This window comes from Ptychodera flava, assembly GCF_041260155.1.
Source record: "Ptychodera flava strain L36383 chromosome 3 unlocalized genomic scaffold, AS_Pfla_20210202 Scaffold_25__1_contigs__length_14229661_pilon, whole genome shotgun sequence".
Lineage (NCBI taxonomy): Eukaryota > Metazoa > Hemichordata > Enteropneusta > Ptychoderidae > Ptychodera > Ptychodera flava.
Window position 1 is genome coordinate 7,298,421 of NW_027248279.1, and position 23,122 is coordinate 7,321,542.

Here is a 23,122-nt window from a genome sequence, read left to right on the forward strand (position 1 = left end):
GAATGTGTTATTTGAGTACTTTTTAAAATTCTCCCCAGACTAGGTTATTCGTTTTTATAAATTCAATTTAAAGGTAATCGATGACTTCACCGCTTTTTTCTGTTGTAACACAATTCATTACGTTACCAAAACAGACTGGATATGCCAACCTACACCTCTTTCCGTATTCAACGCTGTGGCCTGTAAAGATCTGCTAATCGATCAATGGCATATAAAGTCATAATTCAGCTATTTGACAATATATTGATATTTATTGTTATTATACGTCTACCATCGAGGACAATAAAATTTGCGTGCGTTAAAATGAACTGGGGAAAGTGTGTTCCGTAACATTTACCGTTTCCAGCCCTGTCCCCATTTGCAGTGCATTGTGCGGCTGCCTCCACGAGGGAACTGTTGAACAGTGTCAAGGGGCGTACTTGAAAATTGACAGAATAGAACATGCCCTCTGTACGTGTAGCTCAAAGGATATCATGAAGCGCCCCCAAGATAACGTCTCATACTTGCGTTTTAAAGCAGTAGAAAAAATGATGACATTGCACGAAATCGTCAATACTTGGTCCATGTGACGCATATGTCATGAATGTAAGGGCCTTGTCACACCTTGACGGATTAGCCAGCGTATGCCGACGTATCAAAATATCTCTAATATTGCTGAACTGACTGATTTATTTTTCGGTTTTGGGCGTATAAATAGCGTATTAATGACGTACTCATTGGTTAAAATACTTTTTGGGAACGCCAGCTCTACAATTACCTCGACTTATTTCGACTTATAAGTAACTTACAAGTAACGTGTGTGAACGAGCGCATAACCTTCCTACAACTTATGGTCCGCTTGGTGGGACGTATGAGCCGTACGCTGGCATACGTTGAAACGTTTTGTGCATGCATAAAAGTTTTTGACGACCTCGCCATGCTACGACGTATACCAGCGTGCTTCAGCGTGCTCTTAACTTATACAAAACTTACCCATTACGTATTAGACGTACACCGAGCTTGTTTGCCAAATTTTTCATACGTTTGCATACGCTGGCTAAATCGTCAAGGTGTGATAATAATAGGTTTATTAGAAAATACCGCACAATATCGCCGAACGATACGCTGCCCCAGTGTCCTCATGCATCCGTAACGGTATTTCCATATAACCTCAAAGTACGGTGCTGTCCACAATGCAACGCGATTGTGGACAAGTGATGAAAGTGTGATAGCGAAAAATAACCTAGATTCACCACTAATAAATACATTGGTTTACATTATTTTACTTAATTGTTACCCAAATACAATACTCCAGCGATACTATCATACAAAACCATGGATTAACAACTCCGTATCTGTATCCAATTTCATGTCAACTGCATCATTTCCACAATGTTTCACCCGTCACGATACACTGGAGAAGAAAATTCCAATGGGACAATGAAAAACCAAGAAATAATATACAAAATTAAATTGACGCCACATAAAACATTAGTAAGTTCACTGAAGTAGAATATTTAAGTTAGCTATTTTGAGATAGAGTGCAAAATCATCTTTTATCGTCACTTATTGACGACTTACCACAACAGTCCTGTCTATTCGTGATATCGACTCGAGTTATCAAGTACATTTGATCAAGGTTTACTTTCCACCAGGCATCGTGCTGTTTGTCAGTGTGAGCACACGAACCTGCATACCAATCAGAATTTTTTATACCATCGACAGCCCTGTAGGCTTCTCCATCAGAATAATTACTACTTTGAAAGGTCACTCTATTCAAGGCAAGGTTCTCATTCCCTAGCGAAGGAATAAAACAAGTTGGAAAATTCAGTGAAAAGTATGAAACGTAAAGATGCACTTCGCTCCGCTTCATTTTTCTATTGAACAAACTTTCCCATTTGAATTTTGGAGGAAAGAAACAATAGACCACATGCAAACAAAACACATCGAATAGATTGTCAGCCTCGGTTTGGCAATTTTTAACCAGCTACATTTCTTTCTAACTGTCCATTGTAAGCATTTCGTCGTCATGTTGATTCATATCTTATACTAAGATTGCCAGTCAGAACCTGCCATTATCGTAACTGTATACTTTATCAAGTATCTGTTTAATTTTATTGCTGGGTTACGGGTCTTCGGCAATAGCGAAATCCATAGTGTCTCGGCTTATGTTAATTTTCTACAAATAACTTTTGTACAGTAACATGTTTCACTACTATGTAGTTGACGACAAATTAATCAGCATGACTGTCAATTAAATGTCACGTGATATCAATATTGTTAATCATGCTCAAACTGACTGTCCACTTATCTGGAACTTACACGTTCTTTGCTGGTTCAGATCTCTAATTTTTGTGTATGGTTAACTTACAGTTACATTACGTACGTTGCTATTTGCAAACTTAAATTATCTCTAATTTTATACGGGTCAGCATGTTTTGAGTGCCGGTTTATTGTTTTAACACAAGTCGCTATCTTCAGTTCTCCCTCCTGCGTCAGGTTTTTATTTCTTACAATGTTGCATTTTTTCATTACAATATCTTTTCAAGTTCTGTTAAATCTAAGAATATCTTGTCAACAGTAAATATTGAGTTGACCTCTTCAATAACCCTCTACATCATTTGTCTAAAAGCAATTACTTTAATAGCAATATGAATGCTTCCTCAAATTGATTGCTTTAATCTCCAAGGCATTTAATGACAGTGTTCTACATAAGGGACTTGATGTTTTGAGGTACACAGTTATTTGATTCATAAGATGTATAATTCAGGGTAACTATACAAGATAAAACAAGAACCTGCAAGGGAGCCCCTTGACACAAACTATCAGATCCGGTCATTTTTGTCGAATTTGAATAATGTGAAATACTACATATGTAAAACCGAGAATCATATCCGCCAGCCTTGACACAAATTCCATACTTTTTCAATAAATGTTCTGTAAGGGAGTCTAGAGAATGTCGTCTGTAATCACGACTCGATATTCCTCGAGGTGTTAATAAATATTTTGCTACGAAAACAGTAAATTTTGTGCTCATAGCAATAACACATGTCTTAAACACATATGCCCAGTAATTGTTCACGTGCTAATATGTGTGCGCAAGTCTGCTGTATTTGAATAATTAAGCCACAAGTGGCAGGTCAAAAGAATATCGTAAAAGTTTGAAAGTCCGACTGTATGTGCTAAAGGTGCCTTTCATCTTAATCAATAACATAACTCTCAGAAAGATGAAATATCGCAGAATATGTAACTAGGTTTGACTAATAAGAACTTTAAGTCAAAATTGGCCGGCTAAATCCCCATCCTTAAAATATAGTTGTTCACAAACCGAGCTATTGTTTTATGAGAACATATATGCAAAGATTTTCTTACTTGACGGGAGCGGTGTAGAATAAAAATCCCCGTCAATGCCAACTTCTAGGTAATGAGGCTCAGTGAACTCAGCGACCAGTATGAATGACAACCCTACGTTATCGTTTTCTGTTTATTTTAGTGAACAAACTCAATTAGTTTTTTTTCAGTGTACTGTCAAGACCGTTATAACGATAGACTCAACCGTCTTAACCGTGTTAGGATAGAGTGACTGTAAAATGATGTTGAAATAATTAAAGTTAGACAAATGATGACGCTACTGAAGAGGTCTACTTAGCATTTCACCGTTGACAAAAGACCAAGTCTTTTAGATTGATGATACATGGGTTCACCAAATTAAAATTAAATACTATTAACATTAGCAAAATATTCAATATACAATTTTGTTTTGCGAAACTGGCTAACCATTTTAGGAAGTTAAAGATGATAGGTTGATATTTAAAGAGGCTGTAAATTTATGATGCTTGCTTGATATGATAATTTAAGTCCGTCCAAATTGTGAAATCATTTGTAAGATTGATATTAGAACGAATCTGAGACAGGTTTGGTGTGTATAAGATTTAAAGTCAACAATAAACCCTCATCATTTGAAAGTGATAGCATTTTCCCACCAGAAACGTATCTTTTTCAAAATACAAGTAACATGCATCTACCATGAGGTTACCTTTTATATCAGAGACAGAAATAAGGAAATAAATTCATAAATGAAAATGTGGTCATTATTACTGGCAAAGAAAGCATTGTAAGGTGACACTCAATCGATGGATTAAACACTAGGGGATCATTCAGTTCTCTTCATTATTGTCATAACAAATGACGACATAGATTAAGATACTACCCAATAATCAGTAAAGAGAACACTGACAGGCTTCCATGGTTTGTTTGCGCAGATTTGGAGATTCACGGTTTTCTAGCGATATTGCTTTGTGAGTACGTGTATATTATGGATGTGTTCTTTGTTCCTGTCCTTTACATTCTGAGAAAAGGCAATAATTGGCATTTCATCGACAAAGTATGCTCCAAGTGGCGAGCGGCGTGTTATTGCCACAAAGTGTCAGCGTGCCATAATTATTCACCCACAAGGCGAACAGAGAGAAAACTCAAGCGAAAGACAAATATTCAGACACCTTGTTTTACATACCTGTTGGAGTTCCTTTCACTCCACAGAATAACGTCATTCCGATAATGATTAGTATATTCATTGATGAACACTTAGTATGGACCTTGCAGGAAAATCAATAAAAAATCATTTTATCGAGTGATATTTACCGAAGCATCAACTTTTTAACTTAAAGCAAATTCATCATGGGGTCCGAGTGAAAGACGAAATTGACTTTCATTCAAAAGTGTCACTTCTTTGGTTGGATGTTATAGGTTAGCATATTAAAACAAAAACGTTCCTAGCATTAGACTTAGGAATATCTTCTTCAAATACTCTTTTTCTGAAAGGATGATCGTATATTTACGGACTTGTCCTTCCTCTGACGCAAGCACGGTGATCGATGTCCGATATACGTAATACTTTACAGGTTGTCCACTGACAGCTTCATTTTGTGTTTGATTCTCTGAACAGCAAACGTGAAACACAATTCATTCCTCATACTGGACTTCAGCTGTGAAGTCAGTCGCATTCAAGTCGCCAATTTGCAACAACTGACCGACTCAAACACTACTTAGAAATTCTTTCTTACCTGTCCCTAGGTATACTTTAAGTATGATGATGAATTTCGCTGTAGTCATCTAATATTTCTGTTGACGGGTCGAAGTACTTATTGCTATACAACGGATGATTAGACGTGGGCAGGTGAAGGAGATAACTGACTGCACATTGCGTCGATGGGTTTTGAAAACGAGGCCGTAAGTTGGACTACAGCTAGTATTTGCACTTAAATTTTTTCCGGTACGTTCACTTGTTATGTCCTATTATACCACTTTTAGAATGATCTTTCTCCAATCTAAATGTAATATACATCTTTGACAGAACGTTATGAATCAACTGTAGTTAGCTGTAGATATTTCAAGGGAAGACCGTGCGATAATATAAGGTTATTCCTAAAATACCGGGATTTATGTCCGAGTACATCATGCAGCGGAGGTATTGTCCGAGACGCGTACGGACATACCGGACATACCGAAGCGTACGATGTACGAGGACATTAATCCCGGTATTTTAGGAATAGCCTTATTATTGTACACCTTTATTAGTCCAATTTTACAAGAAAAAGGCCAAATTAAATCATCTTTTGGATGGGCTTTTAGATGCCAGTCGCGCATTGGACTGAGCGATCGCAAGCAGACGGGGAACGTGTTGAGCGCGTCCGCTGAGAGCACAGAATGAAATTTCAACCCGCGCTGAGTAGTGCACATGGTAGAAATTGTACGTCAGCAGCATAATTTCACTCAAATTCACCGGTTTTGGACTGACCATGATTTAATATGTGAAGTACTGAATGCTAAGAAGTATATATTTTTGTAAAAAATGAAATTTTCTCTTCTTTTCCCCCGTGTTGACGTAAAAGTGTTTTGATGTCAAAGGTCCAATAACACCTAAAGTTATTGTACTCCGCGTCTTCATATACCGAATCTTACTGTACGACGAAACTCCATAGGTTAGAGGCAGGTGTATAATTTACGGATTATGGATTATCTTTTCTGCAAGTTCATATTTTGTGGACCCCAATGAATATACTATTTATTATCCTAGTGACGTTATGCTGAGGAGTGAAAGGAACTCCAACATGTGTGTTGAGCAAGGTGTCTGACTATTTTTATCGCTTGAGTCTCTCTCTGTTTGCCTGGTGACTTGGAGCATACTTTGTCGATGAAATGTCAATTGTGGCCTTTTATCAGACTGTAAAGGACGGGAAAGGAACAAAGGACATATTCATAATACACCCACCAATCAATATCACTAGAAACCCATCATTCATTTATTTAATCATAATCTGACGCCATCTCCCAATCCGCATACAGCAACAACGTATGCCTCCCAATGTTCTCTTTACTGATTATCAGGTGGTATATTTATATATCCGTCATTTGCTATGATCCATAAAGAAGATAGCTGACAGATCTGGTGTTTGCTTCTTTGATTGGTCATCGCCTTACAAATTCTTCGTTTGCCAGCAATAATGACAATATTTTCATTTATAAATTGTTTTCTTATCTCCGTCTCTGACACAATAGGTAAGCTCATCGCAGTACCTCAAACCTGAAATTTTAGAACATAAAATACGTTTCTGGTGTGCGGTTCATGTCGTTGCGACTGGGGACATTTAGTCGGACTTTTAAACATTTACAATATTCTCTTGGCGTACCACTTTTAGGCGCTCATTTTGAATCTTATGGGTGTATGAAATTGTCACCCGCTTAGTTTCGTAAAATCGGGACCGAAATTATATTTTATTTCTCATAGAGATTACACAGGGATGTTCGGTCAGAGTGAGAACAAGAAATATGGTGACAGAGATTTTAGTGTTGATGTTCCCATATTTGTTGAACGCTTTTCCGCTGAACATCCGTTTGTGTTCAAACTTTAGTAATTTTAAGGGTTTGCTAAAACCCCACCTTTTTACATTTGCATATTTAAATTAGATTTTACGGTTTTCTTTGATTTTAAATTTTAAATATCTGAAATTTCAATTTTGTAGACTTTTTAAAATTGATTGTGTATATTCACTTTTTAAAGTATTTTAAGCGTCTCTGGTCACTGTTTTAATGTGGATTTAGACTCTATAGAAATAAATTATTATTATATTATTACAGGGATGGCGGCCATTTTGAATTTTAAATTTGTACGGTGACCTCTGATTTTTAATTTGAGTCTGAAAGAGAGTGGCTTAAAGTTTGTTTCATGAAAGTGTAAGCAATATATCGAACGTGTGTCTCCATGATCCAATACAACGCTGTCATTAAATGCCTTGGACGTTAATGTTATAAATTGGAGGAAGCATTCGTATTGTTATTAAAGTGATTGCATTGAGACAAATGATGAATAGATTATTGGAAAGCTCAACATTTACAATGTGAAATGGCAGGATATAAAAACCTGGCGCAGGAGAGATAACTGGTGGCAGCAAATTGTGTTAAAACAATTACCTAGCACTCAAAACATGAGGACCCGTATTACGCGGTAAAATTATAAATTAAAGCAACGCACATAACATAAAATAACTGTAAAGTAAACCATAAACAAACTTTATAAATCCTATTTAAAAAGAATACGTTTTAATGCATTAATGAATTTTTAATAAATGAATTAATGTTTTACGTTTTAATGCAAGGGAACATACGATTGTGTATTCCAGGAAAATCGACAATTTCAGTCAGATTAAGAATCATTTAAGAGCTAACTGCATCCATGGATCACTTTGAATTCAATAATAACATTCGTGCTGACAAATTTGTCGTCTATTACAAATTTAAAATGGTGATACATCTCATTTTACAGAAGAAGCTACTTGCATGTAATTAACACAAGATTCAGACACAATATATGTGGCTGTTTCCGAAGACACAACCGATCAATGAAATGAATGTAGCATTATACACTACAAAGTAATAATAATGGCAACTTGGCAGATGTACTAGAAGATATGAATCAATACAGCGAATGGCCGTTAGAAGGAAGAGTTAGCACATTGAAAATGCCAAATAGAGGCTGACGGTGTATTCAGTATGTTTTGTTTGCATTTGGGTTTTCTATAATTTTTTTATCCCGAAAATTAAAAATTGGAAAGATTGTAGTGAAGAAAAGTAAAGCGGAGCAAAGTGCAGTAGCCGCAGTTTCTTTGCAAAATGCACATTTACGTTCCATTTCACTGAATTTGTCAACATGTTTAATTCCTTTGCCAGGCAATGAGAATCTTTGGACAGATAGGTCTCTCAAAGCAGTACTGGTGCCGATGGAGAAGCCTCTAGGGCTGTCGATGGCCGAAAAATTCTAATTGAAATGCACTGTCGTTTACTCACTCTGATGAGAAGCCTCTAGGGCTGTCGATGGCAGAAAAATTCTAATTGAAATGCACTGTCGTTTACTCACACTGATGATCATTACTGTGCTTGTTTGAAAGTATACTTTGATCGAATATACCTGATAACGGAAGTCAATATCACCAATAGACGTGCCTTTTGCGGTAGGTCGCTTGAAAGAGACGTCAAAAGATGATTTTGCACTTTTTAGTCAAACTAGCTGACTTAACCATGCTACTTCAGCGATCTTACTAATGTTTTTATATTAATTGGGCCCACTTGCCTTTTTAATATAGCTTCTTTCTTTTTAATTGGCCCATTGGGATTTCGTCTCCATAGTACCATGCACTCATGAAACATTATGGAAACGGTTCAGTTAATTAGAAATTGTGAAGACAGATACATAGTCGTTAATCGTTTTATGTATGACAGTATTGCTGCAGTATTGTGTGTTAAATATAATAATAGAAAAGTAACGCAGGTATTATTTTTATTTATGTTTGCAATATGTTTTATGTTTTTGCATGACAATTCAATATATTAGTGAGACCCGGTATCATATATTATTTTCTCATAAGTTGCCCACAATCCAATAACAATATGGACAAATAAAGCACCGTCACGGTACTATGTGTTCATTAGCAAAATGCTGTGAAGAATGCATAGGGAAGCTTTGCCAGCGTATCGCCCGTCGGTATTTTTCCGGTATTTTCCTAATAACCGTTTATTATACATCGTACATTCGTAACATGGGCGTCATATGGACCAGGTATTGGCCGTTCTTTACAATGTCACCTATTTATCTAACGATATATAACACAACGATATGGGATGCCATCAGGGCATCTCATAAAAGCCTTTGAGCTATATGTACAGAACGCAAGACATATTCTGCGAATCGTCAATTATGACCTTGAAACGTTCAACAGTAAACTCGCGCGTAGGCAGCCGCAGAGTGCACTGCAAATGGGGACGGAGCTTGAAACGGTAAATATTACGAAAAGCAATTTCCACTATTGTACTCTATACTATAAAATAACAAAATCAACGACATACTGCCGAATAGCTGTATGTTAAGATTACATACGCCTTTGATGGATTAGCAGGTCCTTAAAAGCCACAGCCTTAAATTCAGAAAGCTGTAGGCTGTAATAACCAGTCTGTTTTGGTAACTCATGGATGGTCTAAGGAACACGACAGAAATTAAAGGGGGGGGGGGAGGCTGTTTTTCTAAATAATGATGCACCAAAAATAATGACCCTTCAAAAGTGTTTGGAAACAAATTGACCCTCCCATGTTCATGTGCAAAATTCATTGCCCCCTCCTTCTGCGTATCAATTTCAATGATACATTTTCTCATTTCACCTATAGAATACTTTTTAATCTTTATAAATATCACTTTTCTGCGAGGTCTCAAGCAAAATGATGACAAAAGACGCCATTTCACAAAAAAAAATCATCAACTACTTGCAATACAATTGGTTATTCAAAGTCAAAAAGGTCAGTAACTGCAATGTTGTTCTTCATAGTTTGGCTTTTAATTGTAAAAAAGAGTACTATTATTGTTTGTCAATAAACAAACTCATTGCTACTCATAAGTCACTGCTGAACAACATTTACGTATAAATGCACAGATATAGCAAGTTTTGGCGCGAAAAATGTGTAAGTTTACCCCTAGACTACCATGAATAATGAAATCACTGATACTTTTGGGTAAAATTCCAATATCACGTTTGTTATTCACATCAGCACTTTCAAACATCCTATTCTAATCAGGTACATTCGTATCAACTTAAAAACAAGATATAGTTAGGTCAGTATTGTGTAAAATATTCATAGTTTTCTTGTACACATGTGGACTCGTAACCGCCCTATTCTAATCAAGTTTATTTATTTCAAATATTCAATGTCTGTATATGCACAAATATTGCAGGTTTTATATTGATCAAAAATTATTCACAGTTTTGTCACAACTCCCATGTATACTGGATCAACATTTTTGGTGAAATTCCAATGTCGAATCTTCGGTCAGCGACTGAAGATTGTATTGTAAGTAGCACTGTAAGACATCAGAGAAATGGATCATTTTCCAGAAACAAGGAATGAAATGTCTTAGTGTCACCTTGCCGAACCACATTTTTGAAGAAAAATGAATAATTTGCAAGCGCCTAGTTTGTCTTTACTTGAAAAAATACGAGATTTATACTCTGATCGTTGTACGTCACTACAACACGCATTTCTGCTATCCGTGTTGCTGAGTCGCAAATTTTGTTTAGATTTTCGATGTGCTCATCAATTTAAAGAAACATTAACACGGTGGTCCGACGCAAAAAAAATATAACCACACGGTTTTGACCAGTTCACTTCATATATTATGCACTTTCTATCGTGAAGTGGTGAAAATCTTGAGATATAGCGTCACTGGGTATGGTTTATTGCTTAAGTACACAAAATATTTGTACCATTAAATAGCCGATAGCAGTAACGTTGATTTATTTTTATTTTTTGTTTGTTTTCATCGTTAAACCTTTTGCTTCGATTTTGGACATTTTCGAGTAAAAATATTTCATAAACCGCACATGGAAGTATATCGAATGGTAGTAGCATAGAATAAATGAAACAAGTATGACCACCCTAATATATTTGCAAATAGTTAGGAAAGGGGTCTTACAGAAGATATAAATATTTCAAACCGGCCTGTGACTGGCGATTTATTGTGTTATAAGGTCTCTGGCCCATATACAAATTAATTCTCAATATGAAAAGAAAGTTACACATGGTTCTTCAGACATATTGGTCTAAAGATGTATGTTTTTGAAAATGCATAATAATCATATTTACATAGTTTAATTAGCGGACTAGAATGTGCATACTGTACAAGACTGTAATTATTTTACATAGCTGCCTCCAGTCTGGAGATTGAGAGGGAGAAATTCTTGTCCTAGGTCTTTATAAATAGGACAGATTGAGAGAAAATGACATTCATCTCCTCTTTTTCCTTCAAATTACAGAATATACATACTCTATTTATTAAATCAACATTGTGATGTCTGCCTTCTTCTATCACTATTGGCGATGTACAGCATCGCAACCGAGCGAACTTGAATATATTTTCTGTTACAGTTTAATGAAAGGTATCTCTCTTGTTCCAAAAACACTCCTGAAACATGAATAAGTGCGCAGTTTGGGTTTTTGGGTGACATTGTGTTGCCATTGTTGTTAAGGTCACGTGATGCAAAGTCATATTGGTAGTAAATGGAGGACCAAACTCTCATCAATATATCCAATTTCAGAATGTTATCCGCACAGAGGGCATTTCAACTGCTCAGAGAAGTTCGTATAGCTACCCAGCCGCCATGGAAGATATAAACCCAGTTTCTCTAAAATTGGGACATCGATGGAAACAGTTGTGAAGGTAAGAGACTCGTCGAGAATATTCAATTTTTTATAATATTATTTTGATATATAAAATACCTGATAATTAGTATTCAGCAATAATCTTCGCTTCATACGTCATTTTATTGTTTCATGAAATTGAGCTCCCTCCCTTATTTGATAGATCCAAAAACAGACACTATTGAACATAATAAAGCATCCAGTTGCATTCCGAGAGCAACAGATAACACGCCCCGGGGGAATGTAAAAAGTAGAAATTTCAAAACCAAAAAAAAATTTCAAACAAATGTTGATTCGCAAATACACTTTCCACAGCCATTCCATATTATTAAAAAATCTAGCCTATGTAAATAACCTCTAGAGGGCGCCTCAAGCTCTGCATACCAACCCACTCAACTGTTCTAATCTCTATGCATGTGAAAATAAATAATCGACAACAGATGAAGAAAATCATATAAACACTGAAATATGACTTCAAACAATCCTCAGCTCCCGTTGATACTGTGCAGCATACTCACTGATTACAGCAAATATTGTGTGTGCTCAGACGAAGAAATATTGTCACTTCATGAGTAATCAATTATCACTATTCGCTGCATGTTGGATCGAACTTCAAGATCTAAACTGTACAGACATTCCTCACTGTCCTTTCAGTTGCCGCGAATAATTCTCCTCATTCCTAGAGAAATATTCAGTTCTTACCTGGATTTCTCAAATCTGTCGTCGCTTGATCCTCTGAAACTCAAACTTTACACTTAATATGCAAAGTTGGGGGTTTCCTTGTTTGTTGATTTGCCACTTTCGATGTCTACGCACTTCTAAATAAATACAACGGGCGCCTGTCAATAAACAAAATTACTTGATCTAGGGAAATGAACTGACTTATGCTTCTCAGAATGTGTCTTTTTTATTTTACTCAGCGATTTGCACGAAAGAATGGTCAAAGTCGCCGTAGACCTTACGGTATACGATGTGGACTGTGGTATCAACGATTGATTGCAGAGATCTATCTTGTTGTACATTACAGTGTCACAGACGAAATTGCATTTACGTTGGCCTTTGTTGGAATTTACGTTCGCTTCTGCACAATGTAGAAAGGCGTTTACTGGTGTAAGCTACTAGTTTGAAACTTACGACCCAAATATCCTTACGGAATACAGACTTTTGAACTAGGGCTTCCTGACTATAAGGGTGTCGTTTCAATGAAATGACCTTTAAGCGCACGTGGCCGTTAAAATTGAAGGCAAAGACAGGCAAACTGGTAAGTAAGTGAAAGTACAGCCATAAGCCTTCGCTATTTTGTTATAGCCGTACCATTGCGGCAAAGACTACTTAACTGTTAAATATCATGAAACCTGTAGCATGCAAATTTAAAGTTGACAGATAGCGACATGTGTTTCTGTGTGTGGGAGGTATCATCAGATTAAAAGCGTGTTAATAACCACAGCCTGAATAATGAGCTACTCAATAAACTGCCATTGACATGTAGATCACAATTTCTTTAAGATTTGCCCATTTTCCATGATTAGAAATGTATTATTAATTTGCGTATGAGCTGAAAGTGTATATACAGAGATGCATCAGTGCTAGCAGTGTACACATCCATCTTCACTGAGCCAAATTTCCTGGGAAGCATTTGTTATGATTTTGTGATACATCTAAACCATCTTTGCAGGATTTAGAAAAGAAGGTTGACGACCTAGGCTTTACTGATTCACTTTATCATTTGAATCGGAAATCTGTCGAGATAAAGAAATTGTACACAAGGAATGGTCTTCACCTAAACCAACGTGATGCAGCTTTTATTGCATCTCTTTTGCAGCGAATTGTCAACAGTGAAAAGAAAGGTGTTAATGACAAAATAGTGTCAACTTTTGTTTCCACTTGCATGTCAGATGATAACAGTATCACCAGGCTTAAGTCTGGTGAAACAATGACAAGAGTGTCCATTCCGAGGTTGGTTCATTCTATCTTGAAGAACAACCTGCGCGATCTCGCCTGAACGTTAGGAAGTTTTCCTTTCTTCCAAGATCAATGTATTTTTAGTCCTTTGTGCCCTGTGGGCACAAAGTACTAATGTGATGACGCGGCCTCTGTTGTCGCATACAGTGGGCCGTATGCTGTGGACGCAGGTATCTCAGAAACGCTTCAGTAACTTTTTCTGAAATTTGGTCTAGTGGGAATCATTTTAAAGTCACGTTTTTAGCTTTTTTGTGAAAACCACTATTTTCAATTTTTCCTCAAAACCACTGATGTGATTATTGTGATATTTGGCATGGGTTTCGTATAGTTGAAATGCCGTCAGAAATGTTCAAAATTCGGTGATACAGGCCTTGCATTATTTTTAAACAATATTTTTATCCATTTTATTTTATATTTACTTGATTTTGACTCACTTTCGCTAAAGCTACCTTCTGCGCATGCGCACAACTGTAGGACAAAATCTGAGTTGAAGAATCGGTGGACGCCATCTTGTTTCTCGGTCGGGGCACATTTTTTACGTTATAAACGTTTCACTGTGTATTTCAATATGTTCTATAGTTATGAAGTTGACAGTGATGCACTTTTGCGGCTGTCGTGTATTTTTTGGTACGAAAGGCGCCTTTGATCGACTGAAGAATGATGGCCTCCGTAGGCGATAAACACCGGTACCGGCAGGCATATCAGTTCTACTGAGGAAGCAATCCACTGGCCCGTATAGGTCAGGGGCTCACTTAGGGGAGAACCACTTGATTTCTGGGGGGTATGGAGGATTTTGAGGAAAAAAATGTCACCAGGTGAAATAAAAGAAAAAAACTAAGCCTGTAATGGTTTGAGAAAAAAAATCTCATAACAGACAGAAATAAAAAGGAATTGTCACAATGCAGTTGAAATGAGCAAAATTTTGGAAACTTCATCCTCATGTATTCTTTGCTTGCATGCTGCCATAGGCAGCGCAAATGATTCTAGCACAAGCAATTCTTATGTGTTTTTTTTCCAGCGCTTACAATATAAGCATTTACTACTTTACACCTCAGTGCACTCGATGTTTTCCTTCCCTTTTCTGACCCAAGAAATCATATTTCAGGATTTCTGTTGCAATATCTCAATGGTAGGCAATATCTAGATGGGACTATTTGACTCCTGTAAATTGTGAAAATTTAAAACACAAGACAGGAGTCAATAACTAGGTTAAAACCAATACATTATTCTCTCAATATAAATATCTTAGAAAGATTACAAGTTGACAATAAAAAATTGAGGAACAACAAATATAATGAAATACAATGTGTGAGCCTTGTTTCTCTGACCACAAAAGATAACATCCCCCCTGAGAACTTAAAAGGAATTGACTGTTTTAAAGAAAAGCAGGTATAGTACTGATCACAGTTGATTTGCCAAAAAAGTGTTCTACAATTTAAAGTTGTATATATACTAGACTTTCCATTTTGTTTTCATTTGTTGGAATGTAAAATGAATACATAAAACCATCCTGTGATATGTGAAACACTGGCTTAAATTTGAAAATTCACTGCTACTCCATTTGAAAAAAAAATTGATGCAGGTCTGACAGTAGAAATAAAAAAATGCTGTCTCTCTGACAAAAAAACTTTCCTATACCCACTTCCTGCATACCCCCCGAAATCAAATGGGTCTCCCCTTAATATGCGCATGCGCATATAACAAGTTGTTTTGCAAGGACTTTGAAAAATCAAACCGACGCCATCTTGTTGGTGCGAATTTTGGGGTTTTTAGCATGTATTTGATGATGTTTTGTAAATATGAAGTTCACAGTGATGGTACTTTTGTTGCTGTCATGTATTTTTTGGCACGAAACGCTCCTTCGATAGACTGAAGAATGATTGCCTCCGTACTCGGTACTCCCAGTACCGGCGAATCCATTGCTTTAGCGAGGCAATCCCACCGGCGGCCCGTACTAATAGCTGGGTGAGAGCGAGGGAACGCTCTGTCCTTCTACCTCCATGTCATAACAAACTAGCGTCATTTTATGTTGATGTACTGTTCTTTCGACACAGCGATAACTTTTAGTTTTCTGTTGCTTATTTTGGGTAATTTCGACAGTTGTGCATTGATTTTGACATCATTGTTGACTTCGATCGCTAAAGACAGTGTGTGCATGCTTATGTTGACCGATTTACTAAGGAAGTACGCGCACTTCAGAATCACGGCATAATCCGACATGGTATAAATTTGGCATGATCATCAGATCATACATGATCCGAGATTGCACTTTAGCAAGGTCACGATAACTAATGTTGTTTGTTTCACTGTCGTTTAATACCTATATTTCCACTAAAAGACCATTAGAATTTCCTCCTGGCTACTTTGAAATCGTGCACTGGCATGCATGTAGTAGTCAACATTGCCACTATGCTTGAATGTAGTAGACTCTTACTATGAATATATCGACTGTCACTGCATATTGCATATGTGTGCAAGTCACTCCATATCATATCAAAAAAATGTAGTATTGCGACGTTTGAGCTGCCAGAAGCCAGAATTTACGGTTTACGAGAAAGTTATCTTACATGTAAAACTCAGTTCTACTGTGAACAAAATGCAAGCTATGTTGTATAACTATCGTGAATAGCATAATATTTTGTACCTATCACCGTGTCAGAAAATCAGAAGGAAACAACCAGTCAGACAAACTGTGGTCAGGATGATACTGTCCAATTTTAATATTTGTCTCTCGGCACACACCAGATACTCATGACTGTAAAAACAACATTTCCATATAATTGTATATTCAGTTTTTATATTTAATTTGCTTTTCACCATATTGTATGTCCTTCCCTGCACTACATAATTCAAAATTAAATATTGTTTTTGGCCTATACATACTTGAGGGGTAAGCTTATTTAGTCTCATACATTAAAGATGCACTGTTGACATACAGAGTCCAAACTTTTTATCATTGTATTGTAGATAGGTGTACACTCCAAATACTAAGTACAAGTGTGGTGAGTGTAACAAGCAAATGTTTTTTAGTCAATGGCCCAAATTTATTTTCTATATGATGGACAATAAATACATGTGTAATCAATGCCAACAGTCCAGTTTAAGTAATTTGGTTTAGATTAGCCATTGGCTAAATTTTCTCCCCTTCTATAAGTTCACCGTTTCCTGTTTTAGATATTGTTGATCCTATTGAGTCCCATCTCTAATTCTTAATTCACTTTCATATCAGGGTTGTTGATACTTAGAATCCACACTTGAACTTATGCTGTAGCAGTAACCAACCAGTTCAAATAACTTTCATTTATGTCCAAACAATTTGACTTTTTGCCAAATTTCACATTTATGGCAAATAATAAAAGAGTAAGGAGGTACAAAGGACGTCGGTGCCCCCGGGCCCCATGTTATAACGATTAGTGTTGCCATGTGTGCCATAGGTCTGTCTTCCGTCAGACCGTCAAAGATATTTTGTACAGATAATTGGCGTGTGTTTTGTTTTTGTTTCAGATTTTTAACTTAGCTTATACTGTCAGACCTGTCATTTAGCTTTTGGCCTTTTGGTTCTCAATAAAAAACACGATTGAAACTATTTGGGATAATTGGATTTTCATATTTTCAAATGTCTTGAAAGAGTTAGGTGCCATGTAGTTGAATGTTGTAATAATACAAATTATTCATAAAAACAATTGTGTAATGTAAAAAGAAAAGCAGATTAGCTTAGGTCGACATTACTTCACCATCCAGTAATCCAAAATTAGTTCCAATCGTGTTAAAAATAAATACAATAAAATAGACCAATCAATAATGATGTAAGAATATAACATACAATAAAATAGAACAATCAATAATGATGTAAGAATATAACATAGAGGTGTTACAAATGTGTCACCGAAATATCTTAATTAGTGCATTTATCATTATTTTGTTATAAAGAAATATAATCAAACACAAAATATGAGTTCTGATGAGCATAGTGATTGGCAAACTACGCAGTTTGAGTTGGACTTCTAATGAACCCCAGTTGGTAAGATGTGGATGTGATATATGGTGGTAGGATGAAAGTTAAGAGAATGCAAACATGAAAACAACAACCACGTGGCCTAAAAAAACTAACATGTTTACAAAAATTAGTTATTTTAGTTAATGATTTAACTTATTAAATGGTTATACCAGAAAACTCATGTTGCTATGTGTTCACACATGATTGCGTCTCTTTAGAAGACGGAAATCCTTGGGATAATGCCTGGGTTTTAACTAGAAACAAACGCCACAATCAAATTGTATAGCGCCCCCACACGACTGCATTCATGAGACGTCACTGTAATAGTCAGTAAATGAATCGCACATCACAAAACCAGAGAACTGTTTAAGATGTTTTATTGCAAAAATTCTGTTACAAGTCTGTGCATATGCAAGTTTAGGAAATATGCTTCAAGTATTAAAAACAGATTTCAACTTCAAAATCATTTAAAAACAAAAAACAAAGTAATAAAATATACACGATAAATCAAGTATGACTTCTGACAGGGTTAGTGGCAACGTAGAAGACATACATAGCATTCGCATAACAAGGAACAGGTGTATAAACAAACAAACAAACAAACAAACAAACAAACAAACAAACAAACAAACAAACAAACAAATAAACTAAAAGCGTGTATGATTTACCCAATGTAAAACAAGGGTCTAACTCTTCTGTTGTTGTACTGTTAACTCTAGATCTCTCAAGCCTGAATTTCCAATGTTGGGTTAATTGAGATACGTTACCAGAAACTCATTAAGTGAAACTTCTATCATACCACTCACTTATCCAAGTTTACCTTTGCAAGCTAAATCTTGGTGATTTTTAAAGGATCACATGAAAATGCAGCGTCATTTATAATCTTATAAATATTGTCGCAGTTTGTCATCCGATATAAAGCCACCAGTCGAAGACGACATATTGGCCTGAAGCAACATTAAAGAGAAACATGTTTTGCTGACAGTTTAGTGTGAATCAAGGTTAGCCATTTTGACGGCTGTACACATATCTAGGTGGATGCTGAGGTGAATATGAGAGTGTATATTGGTGTCTACCCTAGATGAGTATTTGGATAGAGGGAACCGTTCATATTTCTACAATTCACACAATTGAAGAGCCTGACTTAGTACAAGATTACATCCATTAAGTTAATATTGCTGTTAATTTCGGACGCATGCTTGAACCTGGATGCATCGATAGTTATGAATTGTTCAAATGTGACGACAACATAATAATTTTTCTTTATCTTTATATTGACACATTCCTGAATAGTTCGGAAATATCAATCACTCTATTAATAAACCATACTATACATTTCTTGCATCTTTTCAATATTTAAGGAAGGAGAAGTTGTGGTTACCGTAAAGGGTCATGAGGTGTGAAAAATTTTTAACAAGACCTATCTGCTACTATACAATTGTTTATTCTTCCTAACGTTTCGGTCATTGAATATGAGAATAAATACGCAACAATTTAGCGTATATTAGGCAATGCAGATACAAAATGTAATTTTCGTCCCTTTTTGCATTGTGTCTGTATACCCTCTGATGAAGGTCGTCTGTGTACGTACAAAACTGTGCACTCCTTACATGTAGACAGTGTGTTGACAAGCAGCATTATTGATGATTGAACACGTTTTGGATGTTGAATAATACAAAACAGAGGGAAACAATCATTGAGCACGTGCACTGTAGTATCTTGCAACAATTATAATGAAGGTTTGTCCCTGTAGAATTTTTCTGAGAAATAGTCAACTTCTATTGATTCATACGATTTCATGGCATTGTGAATAATTATAAAAATCATTCTACGAAAAGGTTTCAAGAAATTTTGTCTTTTTGATAGATGACCTTAATAACCATTATCTACAACATTAAACATTCTTAATCCCAGCTAATCGTCGTGTTGTCGCATCTTTGTGTTGACGTCATGTTTAAATCATCTAGCCAGTCTTTACGTGTTATTACCATCTACCGCCCACCGAAATCGCAGAAGAATAATTCAACGTCAACGAGTTTCTTGCTGAATTTTCCACTACTTGAGTCCGCTGTACCGTCGCCCGGCCATCTTGTCATCGCTTGCGATTTTAACATTCACCCTGATGAGCAGAACTCGACCGACACAGTCAAGTTTATGAACCTGTTGCACTCGATGGGGTTACATCAACATATTCTCACACCGACGCATAACAAGGGCCATGTTCTAGATCTCCTGATTACACATTCGACAGATGGGCTTGTTCAATCGGTGGATGTATCGAACTTTATGAACTCTGATCATAGTCTCATACGGTTTGATCTTAATCTTCGACGCCCTGCACCCAAAAAAGTGAGTATTTCATCCGAACTGTTAACATCGATGTCTTTCAAGATGAAATCTCTTCCAAGTTGTCCACTTATCCACGAGATTTTGACGTTGAAGCCATATCTACATTTTATTGCGACACCATTACTGAGATATTAGACACTGTAGCGCCCATAAAGAAGAAATTGGTGACTGAAAAAGTACGTGCTCCATGGTACTGCGAAGAGCTACTGATGTTAAGAAAGAATGTGAGACGGCGTGAGTCAAAGTATCGCTCGACAAAGCTTGAGATTGATCGGCAGATTTTCTGATAAAGCGAATCGAATATTTTCGCCGCTGTGACGAATTAAAGGCCGACTACCATCGCGCTCGCATCCAAGAGGCAGATGACAAGAAGTTGTTTAAGATCGTCTCTGAGTTATCTGATACGAAAGCTGTCAACGCTAATGCTCTACCCAGTGAGATTCCATTGAAGGAACTACCATCTAGATTCCTGAGCTATTTCAACTCCAAAGTTGCCAAACTTCGTGAAGGCCTCATTAGTTACAGTACCGACACCGGCAACACCTTACCATCTCATAATTTACCAACTTTCAGTGAGGTGTCCGTGCATCAGGTTCGTACTCTTATTGAGCGGGCAGCTCCAAAATCCTGCGATCTGGACATTCTCCCGACAAACTATATCAAGAAATTCGCCTGTGTTCTCGCACCGTTCATTACGCATCTTTTTAATGCATCACTAACATTTGGTGTCGTTCCCAGTCATTTCAAATCTGCGATCATTCGACCATTGCTGAAAAACCCGGACCTTGATCCAAACAATCTGAAGAACTACCGACCTGTGTCAAATCTACCATTTCTTTCGAAATTACTTGAACGGGTTGTTGCTTCGCAATTGAACATTCACCTGGCTAACCATTCACTGTTAATCAAGTTCCAAAGTGCGTATCGCGCTCACCATAGCACAGAGACTGCCCTTCTGCGTGTCCATAATGACATCATGCTCGCTCTCAACGAAAAGAAAGATGTTCTCCTTGTTATGTTGGACTTGTCTGCTGCCTTCGATACGGTTGACCATGATGTACTCCTTCACAGACTTCAATTCCGTTTTGGCATCACTGGTAAAGCTCTATCATGGTTCGGATCCTATCTCAACAATCGTAATCAGCGTGTTAAGATAGACTCATTTACATCACCCAGTACAAATATGACATATGGCGTCCCCCAAGGTTCGGTTTTGGGACCAATTCTCTTTACACTGATACAGCGCCACTTGAAGACATCATTGTCAAGCATGACTTCAACTCTATGTTGTATGCGGATGACTCGCAGATTTATGTCCTGTGCAAGAGACCTGATGAAGTTCCAGTTTCTCTTGAGCTATGCGTAGATGAAATTCGCAGGTGGATGAGATCCAATATGTTGATTCTCAACGACAATAAGACAGAGGTGATTCAGTTTTCGTCACGCCTGAGATCAGATGCGGTGAAAATTTCCAGCCTTAGGATAGGCGAGGTTGATATTGCCCCGTCCACTTCAGTTCGAAATCTTGGTGTTAAGCTCAACAACGACGGTTCTGCTTCTGATCATATTAGCCATGTCTGCAGGAAAGGTTCTATGCACTATCTAGAATTGGCAAGATCCGCCCATTATTGGACAAACCTACAACGGAAAAGATGGTTCATGCATTCATTACGTCTCAGCTTGATTATTGCAATAGTCTCCTGTATGGTGTTAATAAGACTCAGCTGGATCGCCTACAATCACTTCAAAATGCTGCGGCTCGTCTCGTCTCACGGACTCGGAAATTCGATCACATCACACCTGTTCTCATTGATCTGCACTGGCTGCCGGTTGATGCTCGCATCAAATTCAAAATTTTGTTAACCACCTATAAAACCATTCATCGCTTCGCACCACTTTATTTAATTGATTTACTTGAAATTTACACCCCAGTCAGAGATCTCAGATCAGCTGACTCTTTGCGGTTGGTGCCACCTCATGGAAACTTAATAAGGCATACGGGCAGAGAGCATTCTCTGTTTGTGCACCTGCTCTGTGGAATTCGCTGCCGCCAGTGATTCGCAACGCCAGATCTGTGGACTGTTTTAAACGTCTTTTAAAACTCATCTTTTTAATCAGTTCTATTGGTGATTGAGTTTTTAGGATCATCTTCTGTATGGTTTTTAATTGGGACTTTTTAACTGGACTTTTTAACTGGGACTTTTTAATTTATTCTACTGCCTTCATAATTTTTTTATCACCGTCTTTTGTTTTATTTCATTTTTTATAATGAATTAACTTTTTAAATTTTTATCACCGTCTTTTGTTTATTGTACGAGAATGGTACAGGTGCTGAAAGATTTTGACATTGTTTATTTTCGTTTTTCTTTATTGCTTTTGCTGGTTTTTAGTATTTGTTGTTTCTTTTGGAGGCATCATGGGCCAGTGGCTAGAGCAGTGGACTCACGATCAAAGGATGGTGAGTTCGAGCCCCGGCATGACTGTGGTGTTGTGTCCTTGGGCAAGGCACTTTATTCCTCATTGCTTCTCCCCACCCAGGAGTGATGGGTACCTGGTAGGACAGAGGTTGTTATGTGTGCGTTTAGCTCTGCTGCGCTTATTGGCTGCACATGTGAGCTGTTGTCTGCTCCCCAGGGAGTTGAGTGGTATAATGGTCCAGTGACCAGGGGTAATAATAATTGTAAAGCGCCTTGATCACATCTACTTGTGGATATGTGCGCTATATAAGAACCAAATATTATTATTATTATTATTATTATTATTATTATTCTTTTAAAATATGTAAATCGCACTGAGACGTATGTGTAGTGCGTGTAAGAAATAAATATTATTATTATTATTATTATCTTTCATCTAGATAGGCATCATTCCACCTGTTAGTCACTAATGAATAACATTTGAACAATTTGAGATCTGACTATACTCAGCTAGGTTTCCATGGTTTGAAATTTGTTAGCTATATTCCCGTGCACTCTGTTAAATAAGAATCAGAGATGGTCACATGTTGCATCATTCATTGCTCTTTTCTTATCATGTCTTGTACAGCCATCTTCTTTTGTCTGACGTAGGGAGGAGGTCGTCTCTAAATCTGATCCA